Genomic DNA, 15,576 nt, shown 5'->3' with positions numbered 1-15,576 from the left:
TATATAAGTAAAGTAACAATATGTAAGACAGGCAAAGAGTGTAAGTTATGCATGCACATATGTATATTAGCGGTCAGTATGGGAAACATGCTGACCTGGCTCTAAGGGATGAATGCAATGAGTGCATATCATATTACGTTTGCACTTGAAATGTGTGCAATAACTTGGCACGCTGTCGCTGAGTGACAAAGACATATTCGGCTAACAAAGTGTTGCTGCTCAATATTTATGTTGAGTAATAAGAACTCGTATGTGCATACACTATACTACATCTCCCTCTTTTTGAAAAATAACATAATTTCATGAAGTTATTTTAATTCTTATCTATAAATTTAAGAAATTTTATTTATTTATTTTTTTTTTTTATTTATTTTTTTTTTTGATGTTGTACTTAATAACGAAAAAGAAAATGAAATGATCAAAAATATTCATATATCAAAAATAAATTTATATATATGCTATTACCTTTGTATGTTATTATGAAATAAAAAGTTTTAATCTATCTTTATGAACTATCTGTTTTTTGTTTTTGTCATTAACTATTATAACATTATTCCTATCTCCCATTTCCGTTACTTTATACGGACCAGTATATTTATAATCTAACTTATGACCTGTTTCATTTCTTAGTGATACTTTATCTCCTACTGATATATCTATATTGTTTACTTTTTGATCATACAGTACCTTATTTTTATTCTTATGCTCTTCTAGCATTACCCTAGCTCTTTTATATGCTACTTCTAATCTATATTTGCTTTCTTTAGCATAATTATCTATATTATATATTGCTTCCACGCTATCTATGCTATTAAATTGGACAATAAGTATGTGCCATAGAGGGGGGTCGTGTTGAAACAGAAGACAAAATATTGAAGCCATACGTCCCAATCAGTTTTATCAACCGATATGTAGGGTCGTATGTATTCATTAAAAGTTCTATGACTTCTTTCTATTCTTCCAACTGTCTGGTGGTGGTGTGCTGTAGATGTAATATTTTTAATATCTAAATATTTGCACAAATTGTCTATAATTGAATTCTTGTATTCTGTTCCCATGTCCGTAATGAACGTCTTCATTGGACCGTACTTCAGGATAAAAGATTCAAATATTGCTTTAGCGAATGCTAATACAGCATTCTTATTCGGAACAGGTATGGCAACTAAATATTTAGTTAAATCACATATTAAAGTGACTGCATACTCGTTTCCATTTTCTGATTTTGGTAGTGGACCAATCGTGTCCACTATCACTCTGTCGAAAACATTTATGGCTGTTTCTGTTATTGTTAGTGGGGTCTTACTATGTTTCGTTATTTTAGCTTTCTGGCATTTTTGACATTTTCGTATGTACTCAGTGATATCACGAGTCATATTCTTCCAAAAATAATGTCTTTTGATTTTTGCTAAAGTTTTTGAAATGCCAGTATGACCTCCTTGAATGGGATCGTCATGGAAGTTAGACAAAATAGCTTCTTTATCTTTTTGTTTATCTATTAGGGTCACCGGCTTGAGTAGTGCTACCCTTAATGTTTTTAATATTTTATTGTCCATTAATTTGAAATTATCTATTGGAGTATTTTCAAAGATATTTTCCCAAGGTGCCACTTTGAGTTGCTTGATTTTATTTATACCGGCTTGCAGTTCAAGCCTTTGGAAAAATGGACCTAAGTCTAGGATTCCATTGGTATATAAATCGCCAACATCATATCTTGCAGTAATTTTTCTGCCATGTTTAAATAAACATAACATATCTTTTACATGCAATGTACTTCGTACTTCGTCATTGTTTATGACTTCATATACGCTGGGCTTAGAAGCTGTATTTAAAGATTGCGTAGTCAATTCTTGTTCTTTATTTTCCGCGCGGATTTTTGTCTATTCTGATATCTTGTAGTGACTTTATTGATATTGCCAGTTATATTTTGTAAGTCTTTGATGGTTATTCTAGATAATGCATCAGCTACATAGTTGTCTTTTCCCTTTAAGTATTCAACTGTGATACAGAAGGTTCGACTATTCCGTCGGTTATCAATTTTGCGACTTGCTTCAGTATCTCGTTCACCTCACTGCGTGGGCTTCGATAATTTTTGACATATACTGGTTCATCATCCTTTAATCTCAGTTTCTGTTTGTAGAAATTATTTGTAGTGATTGGTTCTGTTTCCAATCCGAATATATCGCTGTATTTGGTGCATAAGCTTGAGAGCTGTGACTTAAATTGTGAAGGAAAGTTCTTTGATAGTTGAGATAATACACACTTTTCTCTAGTTTCATTATTAGTTTTGACTACTTCGTAGTTCGAAAGTGATTCATATGCAAAGTTATTTGTATTGACTACTTGATCTCTATTTATAGTATTAAGTAGTCTTATGAATGCATACTTTGTTTTTGCTATTGTACTAGCTATGTAAATACCATCTTTAATTTCCTGGTTTGGAATCAATACACTGTTTTCTTGGGAATTTAATTGAATTTTTCAACACGACCCCCTCTAGTGGCACATACTGTTATTGGTCCATACGAGCTAGTATTTGGTAAAACAAGTAATTTACCGAAACAATTTAATAGCATAGATAGCGTAGAAGCAATATATAAAATAGATGATTATGCTAAAGAAAGCAAATTTAGATTAGAAGTAGCATATAAAAGACCTAGGGTAATGCTAGAAGAGCATAAGAATAAAAATAAGGTACTGTATGATCAGAAAGTAAACAATATAGATATATCAGTAGGAGATAAAGTATTACTAAGAAATATAAATATACTGGTCCGTATAAAGTAACGGAAATGGGAGATAGGAATAATGTTATAATAGTTAATGATAAAAACAAAAAACAGATAGTTCATAAAGATAGATTAAAACTTTTTATTTCATAATAACATACATGGGTAATAGCATATATATCAATTTTTTGTTGGATATATGAATAATTTTGATCATTTCATTTTCTTTATCGTTATTAAGTACATCACATAAAAAAAAAAAAAAAAAAAATAAATAAATAAATAAAATTTGTTAAATTTATAGATAATAAGAACTAAAATAACTTCATGAAATTAAGTTATTTTTCAAAAGGAAGGAGACGTAGTATAGTGTATGCACATACGAGTTCTTATTACTCAACATAAATATTTTTTTTTTTTTTTTTTTTTTTTTTTACGCGCGAGCCCAAGCAGATAACTGCCCACCTCCCACCCGACCGACCGAGGGGTGCAGCCGTATAACGCACGGCACGAATCGCGTGGACAAATACACAATAGAAAAAACAGACAAACAAATAATACTATAGCTATCTATTAACTAAATGGGATAGGATAGATGTTTTAAGCATATTAATAGAAAACTCTGAGCTGATTACAGGGAATAGAAGGTTGTAATCAGAGCAGAGGACCCTAAAAGGTTCATGCATAGCATAGTTAGAAGAACAACGACTAAGGGATAAAGGTATCAAAGGATGTCTACTCCGTCTACATGGTACCGACAGATTCACCTGAGCTAATAACTCAGGCGAGTCGATATCACCAATTAGGAGCTTGTGCATAAAAATGACACCAAGCATAATTCTACGGTTAGTTAGGGATGGAAGGTTAATCAAGAGAAGTCTACTAGAATACGAAGGCAAATTGACATTGCGATCCCAGCTTAAGCCACGAAGACCAAATAGCAAAAACTGCTTTTGAACGGATTCAAGTCTAATCTGGTGAGACTCATATTGAGGCGACCAAATGCAAGATCCAATCTCTAAAATAGGACGGACAAGCGAAGTAAAAAGAACTATAGTTGTATAGGGATCATCAAATTCTTTTGACCATCTTTTAATGAAACCCAGGACACTCATGGCCTTTGCGACCGTGGAGGAAATGTGGGTGTTAAAATTTAACTTATGGTCCATAAGTACGCCCAAATCATTTACATTATTTAAACGTTCTAAAGGGCTATTAATTAGAAAATAAGTGACCAGTTGAGGAGAGTTACGGAAAAAAGTCATTACCTTACATTTGGTAGTGTTAAGATTTAGTAGATTAAACTGGCACCAGGATTGAAAGTTTTTAAGATCAGCTTGTAGCCGACTAAATGAATCTGTATCTTTATGAGTAAGACAAAGCTTGACATCGTCAGCATACATAAGCACACGCGAATGAACAATGACTGATGGAAGATCGTTAATGAATAGTGTGAAGAGCAGAGGGCCAAGATGACTACCTTGAGGTACACCAGAAGTCACAGGAATGGAAGCGGAAAAAGAAGACTTAAAAAGTACCTTCTGTTTTCTATTTGTTAAATATTCACGAACCCAAGAAAGGAAAAGGGGTGGAAACCCAATATCGCTCAGCTTAGAAAGTAATAGGGTATGATTAACAGAATCAAAGGCTTTGCTAAAGTCAGTATATATTACATCAGTTTGTTTATCATTTTTAAACCCCTTGATAATTACTGATGTAAATTCTAAAAGGTTAGTGGTTGTAGATCTACGTTTCACAAACCCATGTTGGGATGGCGAAATAATAGAGCTGCAAAAATGTTGCAATTGAGAAGTTATAATTTTCTCAAAAGCTTTCGGAATAGCGGATACCCCTATAGTTAGAGGCTTCGGACTTTTTGCCATTTTTATGCAGAGGAATGATATACGACTCCTTCCAAATAGATGGAAAAGAGGAAGATTCGACAGACAATAGAAACAATTTTAAAATGGGTTTACATAATGCGTTTGCACAGAACCTAAGTACGCATCCAGGAAGACTATCTGGCCCCGGAGAATAAACAGGTTTAACTAATTTAAGTTCGCTAAGAATAGAACTTTCATCAAATTGAGCGGCAACACTTTGTTAGCCGAATATGCATAGGGCATTGTCTTTGTCACTCAGCCCCAGCGTGCCAAGTTACTGCACACATTTCAAGTGCAAACGTAACATGATATGCACTCATTGCATTCATCGCTTAAAGCCGGGTCAGCATGTTTCCCACTGACCGCTAATATAAATATGTGCATGCATAACTCACACTCTCTACCCGTCTTACATATTGTTACTTGACTTATATATAATGTTTATATAAAACGGCTGCTCTGCCGCTGCGCCGACAGCTAGCAAGCCTTTAGCTAAGAGAATCAAATTCATACAATAAAAGACGAATGTCAAAATCAATCAACACCTACTGATAATACAATATATCAAAATATATTATTTCTCTTTACTTGCCACAACTATGGACAATTAATTAAAATATAATATTAATATTAATTAAAATATATTATTTGATTGCTTGCCCAGTTTATGGACAAAACTGAAATGGTATTTTCCAGAAATGGAACTTCAAACGATGACATCTGCTCCTTATAAACTCAACACTTTCAGAGTCCATCCAAATAACATTTCGACAAATTTTGGTTACATTTTTTTCCGCACATGGATGCACATGGATAAACATGCTTAGCAAAGCCCACTTGTCGGTATCCAAACCAATATTTTGTTTTTCTAGAAGGTCGAATATTTCTTCGAAACAATAGTGGACTTGTGGCATCACCGCTATAGCCTGTGATAGGCGCCAAAAATCAATTAGTTCAACTGCCTCATAGCCCTCATAGTGTTGACATCGGCAGCTGCAATGTAGAGCCTTCCAGCGAATACCAGGACGGGGGTTTTTCGTTGAACGTCAGACATCGCACCTTCCCATAGTCCGCAAACCGCGGTAAAAATTCCCGGAGCAAGTGGCAATAGTATCGATCCGTACAGGCGGCTGTTACAACAATAACATATTGCCTGTTTTCTGGTAAAATGTTTATAAATGGTGGTTTTACATTTTCATTGACACATTGTGATTTCATTTCCACTTCAGACGATGGAGCTCTGGGCTTTATCTCGCATCTGCTTATACCGCAAGCTTCGCGCAACGAGTCTGATGCGCTTTGCAAAATTTGTAATATTCATTTATATCGAATTTATCTTGCACATACCTATCTGAAGCCGGATCTCCACTTTCCAAAGACTCGTTACTTGAACCAAAATCGAGATCAATTTCTGACGAGTTCACATCAGCATCATCTGTAGTTACAGTCAATTTACCTATAAGACAACTTCCGACATAGCAGGAAATCCTTGGTTTTTTCTGATTCGAGCCGGGATCACAATTCTCAAGGTCTGCCATTTCAATCACCAACTCGGCATCCGAAATTGTACCCTTTGACGATATCAGGACACAATCCCCCTCAGATATGTGTAGGCGCCTTTCGATCTGCTGTTTCAGATCATAGACTGTCTCGTAAGAGGCGAGCTTGAACTCCACTGGCTACTCCGAAAAAAAAGGGACACTTGGTCATACACTTACCTACTATGTCCTTACTATCACGTTTCTTTCCACATTTCCGCTAAATAGTTATTTTCAATATTTTTTATTTGGATGGCGACGCTGCCAAAAAAAGAGGCAGCCACAAACGGAATGAACAAATTCACTTAACAAACAAGTTGACTTTATTTTGTTGTTATGCCCGTTTGCAGTTATTTTCTAGTTCATGTGCTGCGATGTCTGCCTTGTGTGAGAGTCGGCGGACTTTTTCGCGACTTTTGGACGGTACTGTCCATGTTGTTGGTAGCTTCCGCAGTCTGAGTCGCAACAGCAGCAGCAGCGACAAGTTTTATTTAATTTACTTTTAAATCGTTTTGTAATGCGTACCGACAGCGGTCTCGAGAGCAAAACAGCAGCAAGTTATTAGCTTTCAAGGATTAAATCGCGTCGCGTATTCTCAACCGAAAATAAAAGTGTTTGCCATTGCTTGTGTAACCATCTTGGTGGCCAGCTGTGCCTGGTCCGCTTCCAGCATTCAAGATAATCAAATTGAAAGTGATAATACATTTGGACGGGCTGCTCGCAAATCAGCTAAGCTGCAATAAGCTGCCAAGCTAATTTGAAAAGTAAATGCGCGTGGTGTGCCACATCCACATAGCACATTGTGGCAATTGGTTTTATCTCAACTTGTTGCGGCTAATTGAGCTACGCCTGCCGCCTGCCGCCTGCCAACAGAAATCGCAAGAAACGAAGTAAGCCTAATTGACTTTATACATCAGGCAGACATCGCAGCACATGAACTAGAAAATAACTGCAAACGGGCATAACAACAAAATAAAGTCAACTTGTTTGTTAAGTGAATTTGTTCATTCCGTTTGTGGCTGCCTCTTTTTTTGGCAGCGTCGCCATCCGAATAAAAAATATTGAAAATAACTATTTAGCGGAAATGTGGAAAGAAACGTGATAGTAAGGACATAATAGGTAATTGTATGACCAAGTGTCCCTTTTTTTCGGAGTAGCTAGTGGAGTTCAAGCGCGCAGCGAGTTTCGGTGGTCGAAGTCTAGAATTGAACTGACTTGCGTCGCACACTTCTTCTTTTGTGCCTACCATCGAACCACGCACCAGCGCCACAACGCTGTCGCCGCGCTAAAACGGTACCTACCAAAACTACCAAATGCCATCAGCCAATCGCAACTCAATTAAAGGCTGATGCAATTGCCAAATTATGATGAAATAACATTCCTGCGAAATGCCTCACACTCATACAACGAACTGCCCGCGTCGGCCAGATTCGTGGGAAATGCCTCACACTCATACACAGCACGAACTGCCCGCGCCGACACGGCCATCCTGACCATTACACGACCTCGTGCAATACTTCCAAAATATACTTTGCGATATACATAAAACATTTTTATTAACAAATTATAAAAATTTCAGTTTAACAAGGATAAGTTTTCTTACAAAACCGCTACTAAACATTGACAAACGTAATCTTCAAATTCATTCATTATTATTATTATTATTATTATTTTTTTTTTTTTTTTTTTTTTTTCATTCTTAAACAAACATTTTATTTTAACATAATCCATATACATTTTTTTTTTTTTTTTTTTTTTTTTTTATTATCCTTAAACCTAAAAAAAAAAATTTTAAACATCATATCTTATGCTCTACACGCCATGATCAAAACAACTGTTTTGCATTTGTGCTTGCATTTTATTTCTAGCCCTTCAGGCACCTGTCCTGTCTGTTTCAACAGTTTAACTTTTAATATTTTAACTACTGTCTGTTTCAACAGTTTCACTTTCAACATTTTGACTACTGTCTGTTTCAACAGTTTCACTTTCAACATTTTGACTACTGTCTGTTTCAACAGTTTCATTTCCAACATTTTCATATTCAACTGGTACATAACCATCTGGCATTTTCCGCACATCGTCATGGGCATATTTATATTTCCTATTGTTTGTCAATGACCTCAGCACATACCTATTCCCGTCTAATAATTCCGTTATTTCAAAAGGGCCTCTAAACTTTGGGTCAAGCTTTGTTTGATGCCTCTCCTCATTTTTTAATAATACGAAATCGCCAACTTTGCATTCCACAACTCTAGCTTTGTTTTTATCAAATTGTGTCTTGCTATATGTTGCTGAAGCCGAAATATTTTGACTTGCTTGAGCTCGTACTGCTGGCAAATCAATCTCATCAACCTTGTCGCAGAGTGGAAGTAACCCCAATGGTCGAGCAACTTTACCAATAAATAATTCTAAAGGACTTGCCTTTGTCACTCGGCTCACCGTACAGTTTAAGGCCAACTGAATTTCTCCCAATGCATCTTGCCAAGACCTGCTGCTAGTTTCGACTGCGGTTAATAAATTTTTCAAAGTAGACATAGTGCGTTCAACCTGCCCATTTGCTCTGCTTGCACCTGTTGCAATCAAATGCAAATTTATCTTTTGTTGTGCACAAAACTCACTGAATCTTGTGCTAGCAAAACACCTACCCTGATCTGCTATTATACGATTTGGTACTCCAAATAAAGATATTGCCGCCGTCACAGCATTTATGCAATTTTCAGCATCTATTTTAAGGGTGTGAGTTAACAAAACAAATTTAGTAAAGGCATCTACTTGAACGATAATATACTCTTTTTGATCAGACTTCCCACTCAACTTCCCACTTATGTCTATGTAAATAGTATGCCAAGGTGTGCTTACTTTTGGTATAGGATGAAGACTAGCTTGAATTTTGCCAGAAGAGGACTTTGACATTTTGCAGGTGATACAATTTTCAACAAATTTTCGAATATATTTGGACATATTATCGAACCAATAATAGTCATAGGCGTTGTCTAGCGTCTTTTCCCATCCTAAATGCATAATCGATTCATGAATTTGGTTTATCACGGACCATCTAAACACTCGAGGAACAATTGCTAAGGATCGAGTTCTACCATTACGCTGAATTTTTCTATAAAGTATTCCTGCTCTCAACTCATAAGTTTTTGCAACGTCTATGGAAAGAGAATTGTCTTTTAATTTCTTTACGATGCTAACTATTTCTGAATCTTGACGTTGTTCAGCCAAAAGCCAATTGCTGGAAATTTCTGCCAAGCAAACTCGTTTTTCAGAAGCTTTACAATTTGTGGCCAGCAACTTAGTTGAAGGTAAACTTCTTGAAAAGAAATCAGCGTGAGCCATTCGTTTACCTTCTCTATACTGTAATTCAAACGTAAACGATTGTAAGTAAGCCCACCATCTTTGCGCCCTAGGAGACAGATCATGTTTAGTCCTTGATGCCTTAAGGGAATTACAGTCAGTGAAAACAACAAAATTTCTACCCAGTAAATAATGGCGAAAATGTTTTATGGACAAAACGACAGCAAGAGTCTCCAATTCGTAAGAATGGTACCGAGACTCTGCAGGTGAAGCAGCTTTACTGAAATATTCAATGACATGCGACTTGTTGTTGATTTTATGTAACAAGATGGCACCGTATCCACGAGAACTTGCATCAGTATGCAACTCGATTGGATACTGCGGGTCGAAAATTACCAAGACTGGCTTCTGTGTAAGTATAGAGACAACCTTCTTTCTTATTTGCTCATGTTCTGGTTCTTAAACAAACTCGTTCTTCCCTGAGGTCAACAGATATAAGGGCTTCATAAAACAAGAAAATCCTTGGATAAATTGCCTAAAATAAGACGCCAGCCCTATAAATTGTCTTAAAGCTGGGATCGACTGAGGAGGTGGTAATGCAGTTAACGCAGCAATTTTAAGCGGATTTGGACGAATTTCACCTGCACTCACTTCGTATCCCAAATATTGTACTGTTGACTTAAGAAAAGAACATTTTTTTATATTAAAGGAAAATCCGGCACACGTAAGACAGTCAAGAGTAATATTTAATCTCTCTAAAGCCTCAGTTTTCGTTGAAGCAGCCACCATTACGTCGTCCATATAAACGACCACAATGTATTAGCCAGATCTCCCAGGGCTTGTATAACGGTACGCTGAAAAACTGAAGGCGCATTTTTAAGCCCAAACGGCATTGCTAAGAATTCATATTGTCCGTCTGGAGTGACGAACGCTGTACACTCTACTGAGTCTTCATGCATGGGTATTTGATAATATCCACTTGCCATATCTAAGCATGTGAAATATTTTGCTCCATGAAGCCTGGCTATCTGGTCTGATATAAGGGGCAAAGGGTATCTATCTGCAACGGTATTACCATTTAATTCCCGGTAATCTACACACAAGCGATGGGAGCCGTCTTTTTTGTTTACCAGCATTATGGGACTTGCGAAGGGTGAGCAACTCGGCTTTATTACTTTGCATTCCAATAGCTCCCTAATCTTATTTCGAACCAATTCCCTTTCACTTGGACTGAGCCTGTATGGTCTCCTTTGGACAATTTTTCTTGGGTCATTTAGTTTAATTTTCATTTTACCCGAACTAACTCTAGACAAAGGAATCCCATTGATAAAATATTTTGAATAATTTTCCAACAAACTTTTTAATTCATCACAGTCTTCACCAACAAGACCTGTGTCTAAGTCATAAAATTTATCTTCGTTAACACAATTATTAACAGTTTTTGTTTTAACAATTTCAAATTTCCCTGGTGAAATTATGACATTAAATCCAGCCGACAATATTTCTCGACCAATAATTATGTCATTTTTCATATAATTATTGTCTAAAACATGAAACAAAATCTCAATCTGATAATTATTAATATTTACGTTGGTACGTATTTGCAATGTGCTGCAAACGCTGCCATTGCCAATACCTTCCAACCTCACAACATTATTTAATCTTTTACCAGCTAGCTTAGCACTTATCTGTTGTTTGATTAATGAACACTCCGCGCCAGAGTCAAACGTTGTAGCAAATGTCATTCCTTGATGAACCATCTCTCCTTTAGGCTCAACAACTTCGCACAGTTGCACTCTCTTTACAGTATGTGTATCCTTGCTGTTGTCCGTTTTGGGTTTACTGCATTGTGTAGAAATATGGCCACGCTCTCCACACTTGAAGCAGGTTACATCAGATTTTTGACGGTGACCAAATGCGCTGCTGCCATTACGGTCCATAGCACGAGACGAAAAATTTTGCAGCTGTCTAACTCTGCATTCGTTGATCTTGTGGCCTAACTTTCCACAGAAGTGGCACTTAATTGTTGAAAGTTTTTGCCTCTTGATGTCAAGCAAAGACATTTCTTCCCGCGACGTCATCTTCCTTTGTTGAATGTGAATGCTTTTAACTCGGTTTGCAAATCACTTCTGGTGCGCACATTTGAGGTGAAGGTCATGCGCTGCAATCTGCTATCAACTTGAGCCAGCCTAGCAAGCGTTACGGAAGCTGCGATCTCCTCTACATCCATTTCACGCCATTTCACCATAAGCGACGTCATCATACGACCAGCATAATTCGAAAGGCATTCACCGTCGCTCGGACTGTTAGTTAGCATTGTCAGAAACATAGCCGCTGGTGTTTCAACATTAGTGAACTGTTGAATGAATAGTTGCTTGAACTCGGGCCAATTCATTTCTGGATAACAAGTCCGCGCAAGCCATTGTGAGGCACTACCTTCCATCGCTGCACTTAACACCGTCACAAGGGCACTACCTTTTATATCATTTTCTGCCAAAATAATGTTCGCAGTAGAGCACCATGCCGACGCATCGGCGCCAACAAGGTCTGCATTGAATTTTGGCAGCACAACCACGATTTTGTTTGTTTTTCGGAAATCGTTGCTTGAAATGTTTTAACGAGTTCTGTTAAGTTTTTATTTTGCAACTCTATTAGAGCTTTCCACGGCTCAGCTTCGTTGTTAGGTGCCGAGCCCGATCCCACTTCTGATATAAACGCGTCATTAAACTGTTCCATTTTCTAATCGCGCAGCGAAGTTTCGGTGGTCGAAGTCTAGAATTGAACTGACTTCTTCTTTTGTGCCTACCATCGAACCACGCTCGGCGACAGCGTTGTGGCGCTGTCGCCGCGCTAAACGGTACCTTCCAAAACTACCAAATGCCATCAGCCAATCGCAACTCAATTAAAGGCTGATGCAATTGCCAAATTATGATGAAATAACATTCCTGCGAAATGCCTCACACTCATACAACGAACTGCCCGCGTCGGCCAGATTCGTGGGAAATGCCTCACACTCATACACAGCACGAACTGCCCGCGCCGACATATACAAGTCTAAAATTTTGGCAAAGAAAAAACACAAGCCCGCCAGCCTTGAAGCCTGTCTCGGAGATGTCAAAACGCATTAGGGGACAACAAAAAGGTTACCCATATTGACAGATCACGAATAAGGGAGGGGAGGGGAAAATAAAATGAAGCAAGTAAGTCGACTCGTCGACTCGGGTATACCATACACCAGGTGAAACAAATTTTTTTAAATTTCGAAAAACAAATGTACATATGTATGTCTATTAAATTGTTTTTACATGTTTCATAGTATGTGCTATCTCGCTCACTCTACGAACACACGAGCACTCTAGCGCCGCTACTAGCCAACAGCCAATTCTGGCCTTGTGGACCGCGTAGTAAAATACGTTCATACGCATATTTTGCATGTTTCTAGTCCGATTTCAATAAAATTTGGTAGTTTTGTAGAAATAGATAAGATTAATTAGGCTGCCGAATTTGAATGCGATAGTCAAAAAACTACAGGAGAAAATCGGTTTATGGAGGCGGAAGTGGGCGTGGCAAAATATGAAAATATATATACTCTGCGCGAATACTAAGCCAGTATACATACTAAATTTGGTGACTTTAGCTTTGTTTGTTTTTGATAAAATCAGTTTTGTTTGATTTGCGGGGGCGGAAGTGGGCGTGGCAAAATTTTTAAATAGCCAGTTTCTGCGCGTCTATTAAACTAGTCAGAATACAAAATTTGATGTCGGTAGCTGTCATAGTTTTTAAGAAAATCAGTTTTATGTTAATTCCGGGGGCGGAAGGGGGCGTGGCAAAAAGTTTAAACAATTAGTTTCTGCGCGCCAACTAAACGAGTATATAAACCAAATTTGATGTCTCTAGCTGTTATACTTTTTAAGAAAAACAGTTTTATGTGATTCCTGGGGGCGTAAGGGGGCGTGGCCGATATTCCAATTAACTCTGAACATGTGCATACTACACGAGTATACATACCAAATTTGGTGGCTCTAGCTCTTATAGTCTCCGAGATCTGCGTGTTCATACGGACGGACGGACGGACGGACAGGCGGACATGGCTAGATCGACTCGGCTATTCATCCTGATCAAGAATATATATACTTTATAGGGTCGGAGAAGCTTCCTTCTGCCTGTTACATACATTTTGACGACTTTAATATACCATTTCACACTATGGGTGTATGGTATAAAAAGAGAAATTATTAATGATTGGCATTCAGAAATTTAGTTTGATTTGAGTATCAGGTCTGCGAACAATTTAACTTGACACTTACACTGCTGGGATAACAGTGTTCCGAAGTCTGGTCTTAAATCCGGTTTTAGTCTCCCATTGCAAATTGCAAAATTTCAATGAAAATTACATAACTTTCACTCACAACAATGACGGCGATGATGATCCCCCGATGACCGACAGTTGATGACGACGACGATGAAGACTACTACGTCAATGAATGAGTGCGAAACTGGACCGTGTGCGTGAACCAAGCGAATAGTATGCGGGGCTATCATCATCAATGATGATGACATGATTGGAGTTAAAGTCGAGTTACAGTCCACCGACACCGCTTCCGCCGCACCTCTTGAAATGCCTGAAGCCTATGCAGGAGAATTTATGTTGCCGCATTTTTTTGTTGTACCTTTCACTATGCTAATTGGCGAAGCAAGTAAATCATTGTACAAACCAAAAAAAAAAAAAAATAAATAGCCGCCCATAGAAATACACTATATTTTCGAACATGTGTTATCCCACTTTTATTTCAAAATTTGTATACCGTTAAAAAAAATATATGTATAAATATCAAAATATATTATTTCTCTTTACTTTACAGTAATAGAATTATGTAGTAATTCTATATTAAATTAAAATATATTATTTGATTGCTTGCCCAGTTTAGGGGCAAAACTGAAATTACTATATAATTCTATATGATATTTAATTAAAATATATTATTTGATTGCTTGCCCAGTTTATGGACAAAACTGAAATGTTATTTTCCAGAAATGGAACTTCAAACGATGACATCTGCTCCTTATAAACTCGACACTTTCAGAGTCCATCCAAATAACATTTCGACAAATTTTGGTTACATTTTTTTCCGCACATGGATCTAATTCATCTTTGCTTACCATAGCCCACTTGTCGGTATCCAAACCAATATTTTGTTTTTCTAGAAGGTCGAATATTTCTTCGAAACAATTGTGATTTCATTTTCCACATCAGACGATGGAGCTCTGGGCTTTATCTCGCATCTGCCCATACCGCAAGCTTCGCGCAACGAGTCTGATGCGCTTTGATTCATTGCCACTTTTTCGCTAAGTTTGCAAAATTTGTAGTATTCATTTATATCGAATCTGACTTACACATACCTATCTGAAGCCGGATCTTTACTTTCCAAAGACTCGTTACTTGAACCAAAATCGAGATCAACTTCTGACCAGTTCACATCAGCATCATCTGTAGTTACAGTCAATTTACTTATAAGGCAAGGCACGGGTGTCTCATCGGCCTATCCTTATGCCCGCAGCATTGACACTGATGCCCAAGAATTGGCCTATGCTGGCCAACAGCAACAGGAGCAACAATAAGCAGTTCTTCTTTTGGTCAGGCCACCAATAGCCAAATATGTCCCTTGGTTTTGAATCCGTAGCCTGTAGTAATTTATTCGAAGAGTAATTAACTTAACTAGCTTATTGTATTACAAACACAAAAAAATTAAAAAACACGACACACAACTTTATTGTATGATAATAAAACAAGCAAAGTATTTTTCCTCAAATTTGTCCCAAGATTTTCGTATCTATCTACCTTAGTTAAGTCATGTGAGTGTGTGTGATGTTGTTGGTCGTTTTGACCATAATCAAATAGATTATATTTACCTGTGTTTGGCATAACTTTCTCGTGCCAATCACTGCTAAATAGAAATACCAGCAACTATGCACACTCAACTCAAGTTAAGTCAACTTAACTCAACTGGTTGGGCGACAAATATTTGGAACTTTATCACATGGACACGACTCTTAAACAAGTTTCTTGTGGCAATTAAGACTTGTGGCAGGTTCTGCTTGAGTGTCGACTGCCACCAAGAATTGATATGC

This window comes from Drosophila tropicalis, unplaced genomic scaffold (assembly GCF_018151085.1).
Source record: "Drosophila tropicalis isolate 14030-0801.00 unplaced genomic scaffold, ASM1815108v1 contig_501, whole genome shotgun sequence".
In the NCBI taxonomy this organism is placed as follows: Eukaryota; Metazoa; Arthropoda; class Insecta; order Diptera; family Drosophilidae; genus Drosophila; species Drosophila tropicalis.
This window is presented reverse-complemented; position numbering follows the sequence as displayed.